Here is a 16,593-nt window from a genome sequence, read left to right as displayed (position 1 = left end):
AAGAAGTGATCACCTGCAAGATCTACGAAGAGTGTTTGACAGGTTACGCAAATACCAGTTAAAAATGAAACATTTGAAGTGTGCCTTCGGCGTCAGTTCTAGAAAATTTCTTGGATTCATCGTGAAACACCGAGGCATCGAGGTAGACCAATCCAAAATTAAAGCCATTCACGAAATTCCAGAGCCAAGAAATTTGTGCGAGTTGAAAAAACCTCTAAGGACGACTTGACTTCATCAGACGGTTCATATCAAACCTGGTGGGCCGTTGCCAACCCTTCAGTCGACTCATGAAGAAAGATGTTCCATTTGTATAGGATGAAGCTCGTCGCAATGCCTTTAAGTGCATAAAGAAATACTTGGCGAATCTTCCGGTTTTGGGTGCACCTTTCGCCGAGAAACCTCTTATCTTTTACATCGCGGCTCAAGAGAGATCATTTGGGGCCCTTCTTACTCAAGGACAGGCGTTGGCCGACTTCCTGGAAGACCACCCTATTCAAGCAGATTAGGAAATCTCAGATGAGTTCCCGGACGAAGAAGTCTTCCTTGCAGAGGTCCTCCCTACTTGGAAGATGTTTTTCGATGGCTGATCTAGGACAGACGGGGCAGAGGCTGGTGTTATCTTTGTCTCTCCACAAAAACAGATATTGCCTTATTCTTTCACTCTTGGCAAACTGTGCTCCAACAATGTCGCCGAGTACCAAGCGTTGATCATGGGATTGCAAACATTGTTAGAAATTGAAATCCAAAGACTCGAAGTTGGTGATTGATCAATTGCTCACTAATTTTGAGGTCAAGAAGGAAGATTTGGTACCTTATTTCCAACTCGCCACACAACTCTTGAAGGGCTTTGATAATGTTACACTCATACATGTGCCACGGAAAGAAAATCAAATAGCAGACGCATTGGCAAACTTGGCAGCGGCTTTTGCATTGTCTGGAGACGAAATTTTGGACATCTCGATTTGCCAAAGGTAGGTCGTGACAACAAAGCCTTCACTCTAGTGTGTCAGTTCTCATGTAGTGTCAGTTTACACCATTGATGTTGAAGATTGGAGACATCTTTTTATCGACTATCTTGAGCACAACAAGCTTCCCGAAGATTCGAAGCAAAGGTGGAGCATCAAGCGGCGAGCACCGCGCTTCCTCTACTACAAAGAAACTTTATATCGGAGGTCATTTGACGGATTACTCCTTCGATGCTTGAGAAAAGATGAAGCGGTCAAAGCCATGGAAGAGGTTCATTCTGGAGTGTGTGGAGCACATCAGTCAAGACCAAAGTTACATTTTCAAGTAAGACGACTAGGGTATTATTGGCCCGCCATGGTCAAGGATTGTATGGAGTATGCACAAAAATTCCAAGCTTGTCAGTTTCATGCCAACTTCATTCATCAGCCAGTTTATTAAGACTATGTCCTAATCAGTTGTAATTGTGATTAATTAGCTATAATCTGTTTAGTGCAGGATTAGTTAGAGTAGGTCACGTGGCTTCATCTTATTCTCTCATCTCTTTGTATATATAGGCAGAGTCTCTCATTATGTAACTAACTTTCATAACACATAAATATACAACCTCAATTCTCTTATTTTCTCTCTAGATTTTCATGGTATCAAAGCCTAGTTTTCTATCGAAAACTCAGATTTCGTTTCCGCGATGCAAAATTCAAGCAAGGATTTGTAATCTCTGCACTTGATCGTGTTCTTCATCACAATTTGAGCGCAATAAGATATGTTTCTTGATCTTCTTGACTCAATGTTCAGATCTACTGCGATTTTCTGCTAAATCTTCATCATTGAAGCTTAGATTTGTTGATATCTGTTGTTGAAATCTATCTGTGGCTAGTTCAAGCATAGTTTTTCAATTTCACAAGAAAGAATTATCAAATGTTGTTCATCTCAAGCGTATATACTTGATTCAAAGCTTAGGTTTATCTTGATCTATGCTATATCTGCTCTATTTGAGAATTTTATGTGAATGATCATCATAATCTTCGAAAATTGCTCCAGAAATCCAGAAACCCTAGTTTTTTGTCTACAAAAGTCATAGATCTAGCTTCTCTGTGTGTTTTTCAGCTTGTCTATATAACCTCAAGTCCAGATTCATAGTTATGGCTTCATCCTCAAACTCTCAGATTACTCAAACTACTGTTTACCTCCCTAAAATCCTTCTTGATGAGTCCAACTATTCGACTTGGCTCTTTCGCCTAGAGTCTTTCCTCATAGGTCAAAACCTGTATGGATTTGTGGATGGAACCATTCCATGTCCACCTAAGTATGTTCTAGCTACAGATGGAACCTCTAGTGTGCTCCATCCGGAGTTTGTTGCTTGGAAAGCTCAGGATAAGAGTATTGTTAATATGCTAAGGGCAAACCCTCAGTCCAGTTGCTATGTCCTGCGCAGTTGGTAGTAAATCTACCTATGAGATGTGGATTAATCTCAAGCTCAAGTTTGCAGCTCCAAATCAACAGAATATATTGCAATTGAAGTCTAATCTTCAAAATCTTAAGAAAGGCTCAGATAACATTGAAACTTATATGGACAAAATTAAGTCTACTAGGGATGCATTGGCAATAGTTGGAGTTTTCTTAGATGATGAAGATATTGTGGTAGTTGTCCTTAGAGGTCTGCCTTCGAAATATGCTTCTATAAAAATAGTGATTCGTGCTTAGTTTGTATCTTGTTCAATGGGAGAACTTAAGACTCTTCTTAAAGCTGCTAAAGTGGATATTGAGAATGAGATGACTTCTATTGTTTCCGTGCCTATTGCAGCTATGGTCGCTCAAAATCAGCAATCTATTTCTCAGTCTAGTTACACCATGCTTTCTCAGTGTGCTTCTTCAAGTTCGCCAAGTGTTCCACCTGGTTTTAATCCACTCCCTTAGACCCCAACCAACCCTGCAGCCTACATTCCTATCTCAGCTATGACTTATGGTTTTTCTTCCTATCCTGCCTTCAACATGTTTAATCCATCTAGCTCTCAGATGTCAGCTTCTCTTACTGGAAGGGGTAGAGATGGAGGTTTTCATGCTGGTGGAAATGGAAACAACAATAACAGTGGGTACTTTCAGAGGCACATTGGGAACAATAGAGTTTTTCTTGCCAATGGAAATAGAAACAACAATAACAATGGGAACTTTCAGAGGAATAACAATGGAGTCACCTATCAGTTATGTGGCAAGGTGGGTCACACTGCTAAGACTTGCTTTTCTCTGCCTAATCTCAACAACAGTGGATGAGCTTCTACTTCAAACACGGAATGTCAGTACTGTGGTAGGAACAATCACACAGCTGATAAGTGCTACTTCATAATTGGTTTTCCTGGTCAGCAACATCAAGATCAGGCTACTGATTTCCAAGCCATGCTAGCTGTAGCAACTCCAACTCCCCAATTTTGGTTGGTAGACTATGGTGCAACCAATCATATGACAAATGAGGTTCAGCTGTAATAACCCGTTTTTTCAGAACGATTATTGGATTGTTTTTAAGTTTATAAATTTGTGAAATTTATTTAAACGACTTTTGTTTGCTTCGCGAAGTGGTAAATCGAAAACGGAAACATTATCGGAAAGTTTATTTAGAAAAATGTTACGTTTCCGCGACGTGAGTATCGACTTTTATTCCGTTGTTCGTTTGCGAAAACTTCCTTCAGGAAACTTGTAGAGCTCGTCGATACGAGTTCGTGGAAACTTCACGCGTCCTAATCGGAAGTTGTATTTGAAAGTTATTAATGACGGAAGTAGTTTCTGATTTTAGAAACGAGTATAAATTGAAAATTTTAGGGATTAGGGTTTCCATTTCTGGAAACCCTTCATCCGCCCCCTCTTTTCTCTCTCTCCCCTCGCGATTCTCTCTCCACGATCTCTCTCCCTCCCTCACTGTCCTCGCCGGCGATCTCCTTCACCGGCCGTCCGTGTGACACACCGCCGGCCCAGGAAGCACCGCGCGACTTCTATCGCCGTTCCTCCGGTGAGAATCCGACTCCTCCAACGTCGAATCGAGGTGAGGTTAGCTTGGTTAGATTGTTGTGATGCTTGGTTGTTGATTTTTGGTAGAATTGGATTGAAATTGTGGAGGATCGGTGGAGGGGGTGGATTGATGAACACCGCCGCTTTAGACGGCGCGTGTGGGTGCGTGGAAGGGGTAGGAGGCGGTGTGAGGCCGTGGGAAGGTGGAGGAGGAGGAGAGGAGGAGAAATGGGGCGGCGGTTGCGTGATACTCGCCGGCGTCGGAGTAGGTGCGTGGGCCCCACGTGCTGCCAAAGTGAATGGTACATGAGCGCCACGCGCGGTCGCTAGAGGTGGAGCGTGAATAGTGTTTTCGAAACAGTAACTTTGTAAAATTTATTTTTATGTGCGGTAAATATAAAAGTGATTTACGTACGTTAAATGTAAATTTATTTTACATATGGTAAATGTAAATGTAAATTACATTCAGTAAATGTAAAAGAAATTTCAGAAGGGTAAATCGGTAATTATTATTTACTGAGACAGTATTTACATTTGAATAGTATTCATACGTATAGAAATACGTAAACAGTTTGTACGCGTACAGAAATACGTAAATAATATGTATTTGTACAGTCATATATGAATAGTAAATACGTGAATAGTAATTTCGTAAAAACCAGAAATTTACTGGACAGTAAAATATTATTACTGCTTCGGCATTTATGGTTTTACGTAACGATTCTAAATTCTTTTCTTATCTTTTCATGGTGATCGATAAGTCAAGTAAAGGATTTACTTTCGGAATCGTGGAATTACACTTGAGATTATAAGGTCAGTAAAATCTCACTTTTTCGAATCTACCCTTGCAGTGATTCAAGATTATGCAGAATTTTAAAGAATGAAATATGACATATAAATGATATAGTGGAATATATATTTGTATAAATGGTAAATAGGTACATATATATTTTGTTATATTATATACTGTCATGATTTCGTGGTGAATATGTTCATTTTGGTGATGAGATTTATATATCGAGAATGTGATTTGATTTGTAAAATATAACGTGATGATTATTGTACGTGGTTTTAACATTGAGTTTTGTTAAAACATGTTTTGTCTTCGGACGTGTTTTGTCTTCGGACGTGTTTGTCTTCGGACGTGGTTTATGTCTTCGGACGAGTTATGTCTTCGAACGTGTTTATGTCTTCCGGGGTACTGCATATGAGGTAACAGATGGGTTATCGGCTTATGAGTACCCATATTTTTTGATAATGGGTAACAGGAGGTTATCCACTGTCAGCGGTGTACTACATGAGGAGTAACAGAGGTCTACCAGTACTCATGAGTACTCGTATTATAAATGCATTTGGGTAAACAGAGGGGTTGCCCAACTTCTCATGAGTATATATAATTTCACATTATTAGACAACCAGATAGGCCGTCTAATGTGTCATGAGTACATTTATAATTGTGGTTTTGTGGATTTTCGTATATATTTTTATGCGTGTTGTATTTGTTGTTTTTACTCATACGAGCTGCAAAGCTTACCGGGTTTGTGTTTACAATCTCGGTGCACCTATTCGATGGTGTAGGGGATAATTCCGCAGGTGGAGATTAGTGAAAATTGACGGATCACTCTTAGGACTTGAAGTTGTTTCATCCATCTTGTGGTGAGGATTTGTGTGGATTTATGAGAGGATTGGTGTGGTTTTTTTGTGAGGATTTTGTGAAGATTGCTATATTTCCATTTGTTATAACGTTAAATTATAAATTTGGGTTGTAATAATCGGCTTGACTGAGTTGTATTTCGAACTCAGAAATAATCCGCTGTGACATTAAAATGATTTCGATTTATTGAGATTGTTTTAGAGTTTTCATGACTTCGAAATTTGAGTGTCATACTTGAAATTTTGGTGTCGTGGCATCAGCTGCTCAACAATGTTACTCCATACAATGACACTGACACTGTCCAAGTTGGTAATGGTAAATTTCTGCAAATTACTCACACTGGTAATGCCAAGATTGGCAGGCTTAAACTAAATAATATCTTGTTAATTCCTGAACTTGATGCACATCTGCTTTTTATCTAACAACTTTGCAAGCAAAATAATTGTGATGTTTGGTTTGATGAATACATGTGTGTCATACAGGACAAGGTGTTGGGCAAGACCCAATTCAAAGGACTGAGTAAAGATGGCTTGTACCCGATTCCACTTGAAATTCCACTCAAGCTTCATGACAATACAAGTGGAACTACTGCAGCTATCTCATTACAAACATCTTCTATTCCTTCTGCTTTACTTGGTAGGTGTGTAAAGCATTCTCTTTGGCACAGGAGATTTGGGCATCCCTCAAATGAAGTTCTCAGCATTATGTTAAATAAGAGCAGTTTAGTTGGTGAACCTGATTCTAGCTCCATGTGTGAAGCTTGTGTGTTAGGAAAATTTCATAGACTTCCTTTTCCAAAATCAAGTACAAAGTCTGTTACGGCTTTTGAACTTCTGCATTCTGATGTTTGGGGGTAATCTCCTTATGTTGCTTTGGATGGTTATAAGTACTTTGTTATGTTTGTGGATGATTTTACTAGGTATACTTGGATGTTTCCAATGAGAAACAAAAGTGAGGTTCTTCCATACTTCAAGTCATTCTGTTCATTTGTGAAAAATCAGTTTGATGAAACTATTAAAACTTTTAGTACAGATGGAGGAGGAGAATATACAGGTAAAGAGTTTAAGCAATTTCTTGATCATAATGGAATTGTGCATCAGATTTCTTCCCCTTATACTCCACAACAAAATGGAGTTTGTGAGAGAAAAAATAGGCATGTGAGAGAAACAGTAGTAACTATGCTTCAAACTACTTCTCTCCCTCTCAGTTTTTGGTATTATGCATGTGCTTTAGCTACATACCTGATAAACAGAATGCCTTCTCCGGTAACTGATAAGGAGTTCCCTTTCGCTAAACTCTTTTACAAACAACCTGATTTGAGCATACTAAAAGTCTTTGGATGTGCTTGCTACCTCTAGCAATATTTTATAATCATAATAAGTTGAAGCCAAAGTCTGTTAAGTGTGTTTTCCTTGGTTTTGCTTCTGGATATAAGGGATATATCTGTTATAACTATCAGGCAAAGAAATATGTCATTTCAAGACATGTGATATTCAATGAGGATGATTTTCCATATGCCAAGTTACAGTCCTCTCTGCAGCAATCTACCTTACCTGCCTCTACAGCTATATCTACATCTCAGTCATTGAGGGTACAGCCATATCTTCAACATCAACAATCTTTTACTCAGTCCAACTTGCCCACGCCTGTCCTGCACACATCATCATCAACATCAAGGTCCATACCTACATGTTCTATGCCTCAACTCTCAATTGTTGCACCTGTAAATTCATCTAATATTTTAAATGATGTTGTGAATGATTCAACTTCTGTTAGTCCATATGAGCACTCAATTTCTAACAGTTCTGGTGGAAACATGTCACCATTTAGTCCTAATGCTCATACAATAATGGATATTAATCAAGAAGTTGGTTCTTTAAATGTGAGTGCTCAGCTTGGTACTGGTGTGGTAGTGATATTGCAATGTTCTAGCAATAAAGCTATTCCTAGCAGTCAAGTTTCAGAATCAGATATATTACATCTAGTAGGGGGTCTTTCTAATGCCACTATCAATGATCACAACATGCTCACAAGGGGAAAGAGAGGTATAATACAGAAAAAGAGTTTTCTATCTATTTTGTCCAATCCAAGCTCTTATTATGCAGATTTTGAACCATACAACTATAAAGCTACTTTGAAGATTCCAGCTTGGAAACAAGCAATGCAAGAGGAATATGATGCTCTCATTAATCAAGAGACTTGGTCTCTCTGTCCTCTGCCCCCAAACAAAAATCTAGTCTCATGCAAGTGGATTTTTAAAATCAAAAGGAACGCAAATGGTTCAGTTGCTAGACACAAAGCTATACTTGTTGCTCGTAGATTTAGTCAAAAATACGGTGTAGACTATGAAGAAATGTTCTCTCCAGTAGTGAAGCACACTACAGTAAGACTTATTTTGGGGATGGCAGCAAATGCAGGGTGGAAACTTCACCAGATGGATGTTAAAAATACTTTTTTACATGAGATTTTGAATGAAGAGGTTTATATGACTCAGCCACAAGGTTTTGAAAGCTCAACTTGTCCATCCTCGTATTTCTGCAAGTTACATAAATCTCTTAATGGTCTTAAGCAAGCTCCAAGAGCTTGGAATGACAGGTTCACTAATTTTCTTCCTTCTATTGGCTTTAAGTTCTCTTATGCTGATCCATCTTTATTTGTCAAGATTTCTGGACCATCCAAGGTTTATCTTCTTCTCTATGTAGATGATATAATCATCATTGGAAATAGTGAAACTCTCATTACAGAGGTAAAGGCTACACTTCAATCAGAATTTGATATGAAGGATCTTGGAGACCTGCATTTCTTCTTGGGGTTAGAAATTAAATATCTTTCTGATGGTCTTTTTGTATCTTAACATAAATATGCAAAAGATCTCATTCATAAGGCTGGTATGGATGACTGTCACTCACACATAACTCTATCTCAATCAGGAGTTAAGTTACAAAAAGATGTTGGTGTTCCTCTTGCAAATTCTGATGTTTCTCATTTTAGAAGTTTAGTTAGTTGTCTTCAATATCTTACCTTCACTCGTCCTGACATTGCATATAGTATTAATTCTATATGTCAATTCCTTCATTGTCCTACTGAAGATCATTTGATCGCAACTAAACGGATTATCAGATATGTTAAAGGCACTATGCATTATGGCATTAAGTTCAGGAGGGGTGATTTCTAGTCTCCTGCCTTTACTCTTCAAGCCCATATTCATGCATTCTGTGATGCTGATTGACCAGGAGATCTAAATGACCGGAAATCAACTACAGGTTTTGTCATTCTTCTCAACAACTCTCCAATCTCATGGCGTAGTAAGAAACAAAATGCAGTTTCAAGATCTTCAACAGAAGCTGAATATAGGAGTATGGCTGATACGGCTTCTGAGCTTCAGTGGATTATTAATTTCTTGAAAGATCTTCATGTAGATTTGCAGCAAGTTCATGTTCTTCATTGTGATAATATTTCGGCACTAGCACTAGCTTCTAATCCTGTCCAAAACTCCAAACTCAAGCATATTGAGGTAGATGTCCATTTTATAAGAGAAAAAGTCAAGCCTGGTACTCTCAAGGTCCAATTTGTTTCCTCATAGGAGCAACTAGTTGATGTCTTCACCAAAAGTCTTTGTTCCCCACAACACAACTTCTTATGTAACAGCTTGATGAGTTCATCACCTCCATCAAGCTGAGGAGGGGTATTAAGACTATGTCCTAATCAGTTGTAATTGTGATTAATTAGTTATAATCTGTTTAGTGCAGGATTAGTTAGAGTAGGTCACGTGGCTTCATCTTATTCTCTCATATCTTTGTATATATAGGCAGAGGCTCTCATTCTGTAACTAACTTTCATAACACAGAAATATACAACCTCAATTCTCATATTTTCTCTCTAGATTTTTACACTTGAGTTGTTGCATACGACTATTGCTTCGCACCCAGTCGACGTCTGGGGAATGGATGCAATCAGACCCATCACTCCGAAATAATCAGCTGGTCATATGTACATTCTGGCAGCCACAGATTTCTTCTCAAAGTGGACGAAGGTGATACCGCTCAAAGAAATAAAGAAAGAAAATGTTGTGGATTTCATTACGAGAAGCATTATACAACGCTATGGTATACCACGGTGCATCTTCTCGAATACCGCAACAGAAAAATTAAGCAAGAAATTCCACTTCAAGTTTCACTTTTCTTCGATGTACAACGCCCCGGCAAATGGTTTGGCAGAAACATTCAATAAAACGCTTTGTAACATTCTGAAGAAAATTGTGAGCAAGGAGCAGAGGGATTAGCATGAGGTATTGGGCGAAGCTCTCTGGACTTATAGAATGACGTATCAGACAGCCACAAATGCTACACCGTATTCTCTGGTCTATGGTATCAAAGCCGTGTTACCATTACAGAAAGAAATTCCGTCATTGAGAATCGCTTTGCAAGAAGGTCTCACAAATGAGGAAAATGTCAAGTTGCGCCTTCAAGAGTTAGAAGCTTTGGACGAGAAGAAGCTTGATGCACAAAAACACCTGGAATGCTACCAAGCTTGGATGTCACACGCCTTCAACAAAGGTGTTCGACCACAGTCATTTCAAGTTGATGATTTAGTTCTTGCTGTTCGAAGACCCATCATTAGGACGCACAAGACTGGCCCCAAATTCAACTCAAAGTGGGATGGTCCTTATGTCGTCAGAGAAGTATACACCAATGGAGCTTACAAAATTGTGGCGGAAGACAGTTTGAGGATCGGTCCCATTAACTGTAAGTTCTTGAAGAAGTACCATGCTTGAAAACGTCAAAGTATGCTCCAAGTCTGCACGAGTCTAAACTGCACAAGACAAAAAAAAAATGAACAAAACAAAAACAAAACAAAAATGTTCCACGCCTGCTTAAACTGCACAAGGCACCAAAAGAAAAACAAAAAAAACCCTTGAACTACATAACGACTTGATTCCTTCTTTATAAGGATACGTAGGTAGCTTGAGAATAACAACCTTAAGTTCAGTCACATCAAAATAAAAAATATATAAGGGTTTGATTGAAAAAAAAAAGAGCAAATCTTGATCATTCAGGTCAGCTATCACATCCAAGTCAAACCCTAGAAGCTACTCCGACGTTCTGCAAAACTGGCTCGCAACTTCTTTGCCTCTTCAATCTCTGTTGCAGTTAGTTCTGGAATCTCTCGGATTTGGCACTTCTTCTGTTCTAGATCAACAAGTCTTGCATCATGAAAAATTAGGTCTACATCTAGCGAGTCCAACGTCTTCTCTAGCTTCTGTTGTTCTTTCTTCTAGTTCTCAAGGGACTCAACCATCGACTGACGCTGATCAAAAGTATTTTGTCGAATTTCTTGGGCTATCGTGGTCAAGCGACGTTCTACAAACTTCTGAACTTAGCTCCTCGTTGCCTGACTTGGGCGGTTGGAAACTGGCTACTTGGCGATTAACTGCGTAAGTCCAATGTGAGACGGGAGTTACGCTACCATAGAATGTAGCTTTAAAAGCGAATGGCCCAGTAAGAGAGGGATATATAGTTAAGGTGATGCCTTCATATTGCTCATCTTCAAAATCGTCGACGATAGTTAAGGTGTACCGTCCTTGAAACTTCTCAAAGCCGCCATGCTGAATATGATGTGTAAAGCCTAAAACGCTTTTATTGAGTCCAGTCAATTCTATGAATTAAGAGCAGTCAAGCGATTAGGTCGTTTACGTTCTTCAAGTTCCTGAAAGCCGCCATGCTCAATGTGATGAGTTAAGCCTAAAACGCTTTTTTTTAGTGTTTTCAAGTCTATGAATTGATAGCAATCAAGCGATTAGGTCGTTTTACGTTCTTAAAACTCTTGAAAGCCACCGTGGTGAACATGATGTGTAAAGCCTAAAACGCTTTTATTGAGTGTTGTCAAGTCTATGAATTGACAGCAGTCAAGCGATTAGGTCGTTTACGTTCTTCAAACTCTTGAAAGCCGCGATGGTGAATGTGATGCGTAAAGCCAAAAACGCTTTTATTGAGTGTTGTCAAGTCTATAAATTGACAGCAATTAAGCGATTAGGTCGTTTACGTTGTTGAATCTCTTGAAAGCCGCCGTGGTGAATGTGATGCGTAAAGCCTAAAACACTTTTATTGAAAACTGTCAGGCGATTAGGTCGTTTACGTTCTCCAAATCCGCCGAAGATCAACGCGTTTCAAAAGCAGTCAAATGGCTAGATCGACCGCAACTCTCAAATTGTTGTCAAAATGCTCAAAAAAAAAACAGGATCGCATACTCGAGCAGGAGCCGAGCCAAGCTGATCAGGAGCCGAGTCGAGCCAAGCCAAGCCGATCAGGAGCCGAGCCAAGCCAAGTCGAGCCGATCTGGAGCTGAGCCGAGCCGAGTCAAGCCAAGCCAAGCTGAGCCGAGCCGAGAAATAGCTCAGGACAGAAGATTCGGCAGCATCTCTTCCATTAAAACCATGATATATTGCACAATATAGCCATCCATTTTCTTGAGAACAAACCGCTTGGACCCTGTCTTCACCAGCAGTTCCACTTGCCACTTGTACTTCTATGGAATTGAGGAAACCTTCACCTGTAGAACTAGGACTCATACATTTTGATCAAGTAAGAATCATACTCAGGCGTAGATGGACTGCAACTCAGGTTTGACATACTACTTTGCAGAGACGACGATAATATATCCAACCTTGGCCAAGCTGGTACCTTACGAAATGAATTAGGGTGGTTCTTCTAGAAGGATTATGGAGGAGATTAGTTCAGAAGGTGCTCCTATGGATTGTGCAGGAGGTAGTGAAGTATTGAGAGCAGCAATTGAGAAGCCAATTTCATGCCATACTAAAAAAAAGGGAGTGGAATAGATGTGGAGTGCATAGATGCATCTAATGATCACATATATCATTTCGGCAACAAAGTTGTTTCTTCCCAGATGGATGTTGATGAGGTATTAAAGCAGGCATCTCGAGCTCCTGTTGATGATACTCAGAATTTGTTTTCTGATTCCCACACAATTGACTCTAGAGATGAGAATGATATGCCCAGTAGTCCTTTGGAGGAACTTTTTGCACTGTCCCAATGGACTTAAACTTAAACCTTGATTCTGCTCCCCCTAATGATGTATCTTCCGACTAAGAGTACAAAGAGAAAGATAATGTCAATCCTCATTCGTTTGGATTGGCTGATATATCTTCATCTCCAATTCGTGATCCTGTCAAAGCTTTTGTTAACGATGAGGCTGAGGAAGAAGATGATGGTGAACATGACCAGTTTCTGTTCCCAGATAAAGAAGAAGATGAGCCTATAAAAGTCACAAATAAGAGGAAATCTATTGAAGAAAAAAAATTGTAAACTCACAAGAGAAAACTGGAGAAGAGGAGACCAAAACATGTTCTTCTGAGAGTCCAATCCGTGCACGGATATGGTACACTAATGTTTACTGATTTAAAGTTATTTAAAGATTTCCTTGGAGCTTGGTCATATAGATGACTGAAAAAATAGAGGGTGGGGTTGTCATGTAGGATTAAAAGATACTAAAAAAAGACCAGAATCATTAAATTGATTTCGATACAGCTTGGTGTTATCTTTCAGTAATGGAATCATTGGTGGCTTGGTGTTATCTTTCAGTAGTGGAATCATTGGTGGCTTGGTGTTATCTTTCAGTAGTGGAATCATTGGTGGCTTAGTGTTATCTTTCAGTCGTGGAATCATTGATGGCTTGGTGTTATCTTTCAGTATAGGAGTTGTAAAGAGACGTGTAGTACAGCTTGATCATTGAATTGATTTCGGTGGAGTTGTAAACAGACGTGTAGTAGCTTAAGAATGATTGATTTTTCGTTAACTTCTCTCTGGTACTATTCAATTGTCTCTAGGAAAGTTGTCAAACCTTGAGGAGTTTATGATTAGTAACAACAATGTCACTGGTTCAATATCTTCCAGTCTCACAATGGAATACAACTTTAGAGTTGAGACTAAGATGAAACATATTTTTGTTGAGAATCTCCGACAGGGTGGATAGAAGATTGAACATGATGGGATCGATTCAAAAAAAAGTTGATCACATTCGTTTTAGTGAGTTCAATGATTGACTTACAATTTGAAGGACTGAGTGCAATTTGAAGGACCAAGTACAAGGACACATTGATTTAGTGGAGCCCTAGTAAGTTAACCTCATTGTATTGTGACACAGTTGGGACATATTTGAAGTTGATGTTCATTTGTAAATTGTAATTTAAATGGGGCACGTCTTGAAGTGGGAGCATTTCTAGACACATGAAATTTAATTAGGGGTGGGCACGGGACGGGATGGGACGGGACGGGGCTCATCCCACGTCTCATCCCACTCTTTTGAATCGGGACGGGATCGGGACGGGACGAGGGTTGGGACGGGACGGGATCGGGACGGGACGGGACAAATCCGGCCTTCCTATGAAATTAAATAAAAACCTCTATTTTTACTTTTTCATTAACAAAGTAACATTCAATAATGAAATTTTAACAAAAAAAATACATATTATGTTCAAAATATTATAATTTACCATTTCTATTAGAGTTGATATAATTTTGGAGTTATTAAGATCATAAATTAGTTTCATTTTAATACAAATATATAAGAATTTTTAAGTTTTTATTAAAGGTGGGACATGATGGGACGAAGTGGGATAAAAATTATTCGTCCCACGTCCCGTCCCACTATTATGAAACGGGACGGGATCGGGACGGGATCGGGATTTCCGTTGTTTATGCCCACCCCTAAATTTAATGAAGTAAATCATCTTCATTAAATGATTAAATCGACTAAGAATCCGACAAAATTGCACATGTGGCCCAAAAGTCCACAAAGTTAGTGCGAATCTGAATAAAACTCGTGTCAGCACATAAATGGATGATCGTAATTGAAACTACGTGATTCCGACTTAAATCGGAAATTGAATGTCATTGACGATTCGAAATGGTGATCGGAAATTTGATTAAATTAATAAATTCCTTAACGGTTATAATTAAATCAATTCTTTTCTGTTTAATGTGGTTATGAGAATAACTAATTTTAAATTAATCAGAAAATACATATTGATTTAATTATACAATTAAAAAAATATTATTTTAATGTCATTAAAATATTCTATAAAATAGAAGCATGTGTTACTGAAGTTGCATATTTATTATTAATCAATAGCTTTAGAACCAGTGCAGTATCAGAAAGTAGAAACGGAAATTAAAATACAAAGTATAATCATCTTGAATTAAGATGATAATAAAATGCAATGACCATATGCAAAGGAAACTAAAGTAGCTAGCCAGCTGCTAGGATCAATTTTGGTAAATAAATTATAAAACCCTGATTACTGGATTATGCAACTATTATTCTTCTAATCTTTTTAATGGCATGGTGCTGGCATCGATCATCTTCTAACCCTAGTCAATAACTAGTTGTAATTTGCTTGAATTTATTCAACAAACTCATAGATATGAAAGTACGTAAATGTTGGGGGTCGTTGCCGGAACGGACTCATGGGCTCACAATCATTTCCGTCGAGGCGTGTGCATGACTTCAAGGGTGATGCCAGTCCGCCATTGAGGACTTGAGGAGTTGAGGGTTCGAGTATAAATTTCATTTTTTTCTTTAGGGGAATATATATCTAGGTACCTAGAGATGCATTCAAACATTATTGAAAACTAGCCCCAAATATTGGTTGTAATATCCCGAAAATTTATAATTGATTTATAAATACTTTTCGGATATTATTATTTTGGTAGCGGTTTGATTATATAGTATGAGGGAGAAACGGAAGTGTACCAATGAATATTTACTCAAAAATATTAAAGTGAGGGGGGTCAAGAGTTTATTTTTAACTCGTTGGTTTTCTCATAAAACTTTCTTTTTAAAAGTCGTAGAGCTCGTCGATATGAGTTCGTAGACACGTGACGCGCATATTTTGGAGATCGTATGAAGAAGTTACGTTCAACGGGAGTTTTTGGGTTTTAGAAATAGTAAGTATAAATAGAATTTACCACTAGGGTTTCATTATTTTGCAAAACCCATTTCCTTGGTTCTCTCAGGCCGAACGCACCTCAGAAGAATAAAAAAAATCCTCAGCTGACCAGACTCGGACCGAACCGACCTGACCCGGATTTTCCGGCGAACTCCGGCGGTTTCAGGCAACAGAGCCGGCCCAAATTTCATCGCTCCTCCTTGTGTGCTTCCCTATAGTGGTGGTTCATGCGATTCTGCGCTGGTTTACAAGAATCGAAGGTCGAAAGTCGACCAGACGACCCGGCTGTGACCCGGTTTTGATTCCGGCAATCCTTGGCAACGCAACCAATCTAGAACGGCATCTCTCCTCTTTGCAACCTTATATGTGGTAGTGGCTTGATCCATTTTGAGATGGAAATTATGCATTCACAAGCAAGTGATCATGGTAGTGACTCGAAACCGATTTTCACCGATTTTGGCGGGTGCTAGGCGACAGCCTCGGCCAGCTGGTGACGCCTCTTCACTCTAGTCTGACCTACAGAGGTCTCTAACCTCCTACTCATCCACAACTGCAAATCGAAACAATGAAGGTAAAAAGCAATGAAGCTTTTGTAAATCCCTAGTTTCGAACTTCGTTGGAGCTCAGACTTATTACTTGTTGTAGATGGGTTCATCTTTTGCCGATCCATAGACATTTTGTGATCATTTCGTCTTGGAGCAGCAATTGCCAGAGTTGCCGGTCCTTGAGCATTATGCAACACTATGCGTAGTTCCTAGCCAAGTTAACTCATGGGACATGTATAAAAGTTGCGTATCTTTAGTAATTTAAGAGTTGGAAATTCATGTAGGAGATTGTGAAATTGTGGAGTTTTGGAACTTGAATTTTGGTGTTGTGTGGGGCCCATGAGTAACTCGTGCAGTGGCTCGTGGCCCATTCGATCTTTTTGGAGTTGTTGGCTGCTCCATAGTTAGGCACTTGTTGGTACGAGATATGTTGACATGTGAATTATTGAATTCAGGTATGTTTTGCT

The sequence above is a fragment of the Argentina anserina genome, chromosome 4, assembly GCF_933775445.1.
Source record: "Argentina anserina chromosome 4, drPotAnse1.1, whole genome shotgun sequence".
NCBI lineage: Eukaryota > Viridiplantae > Streptophyta > Magnoliopsida > Rosales > Rosaceae > Argentina > Argentina anserina.
The sequence above is the reverse complement of the archived record's forward strand: the minus strand, read 5'-3'. Positions refer to the sequence as shown.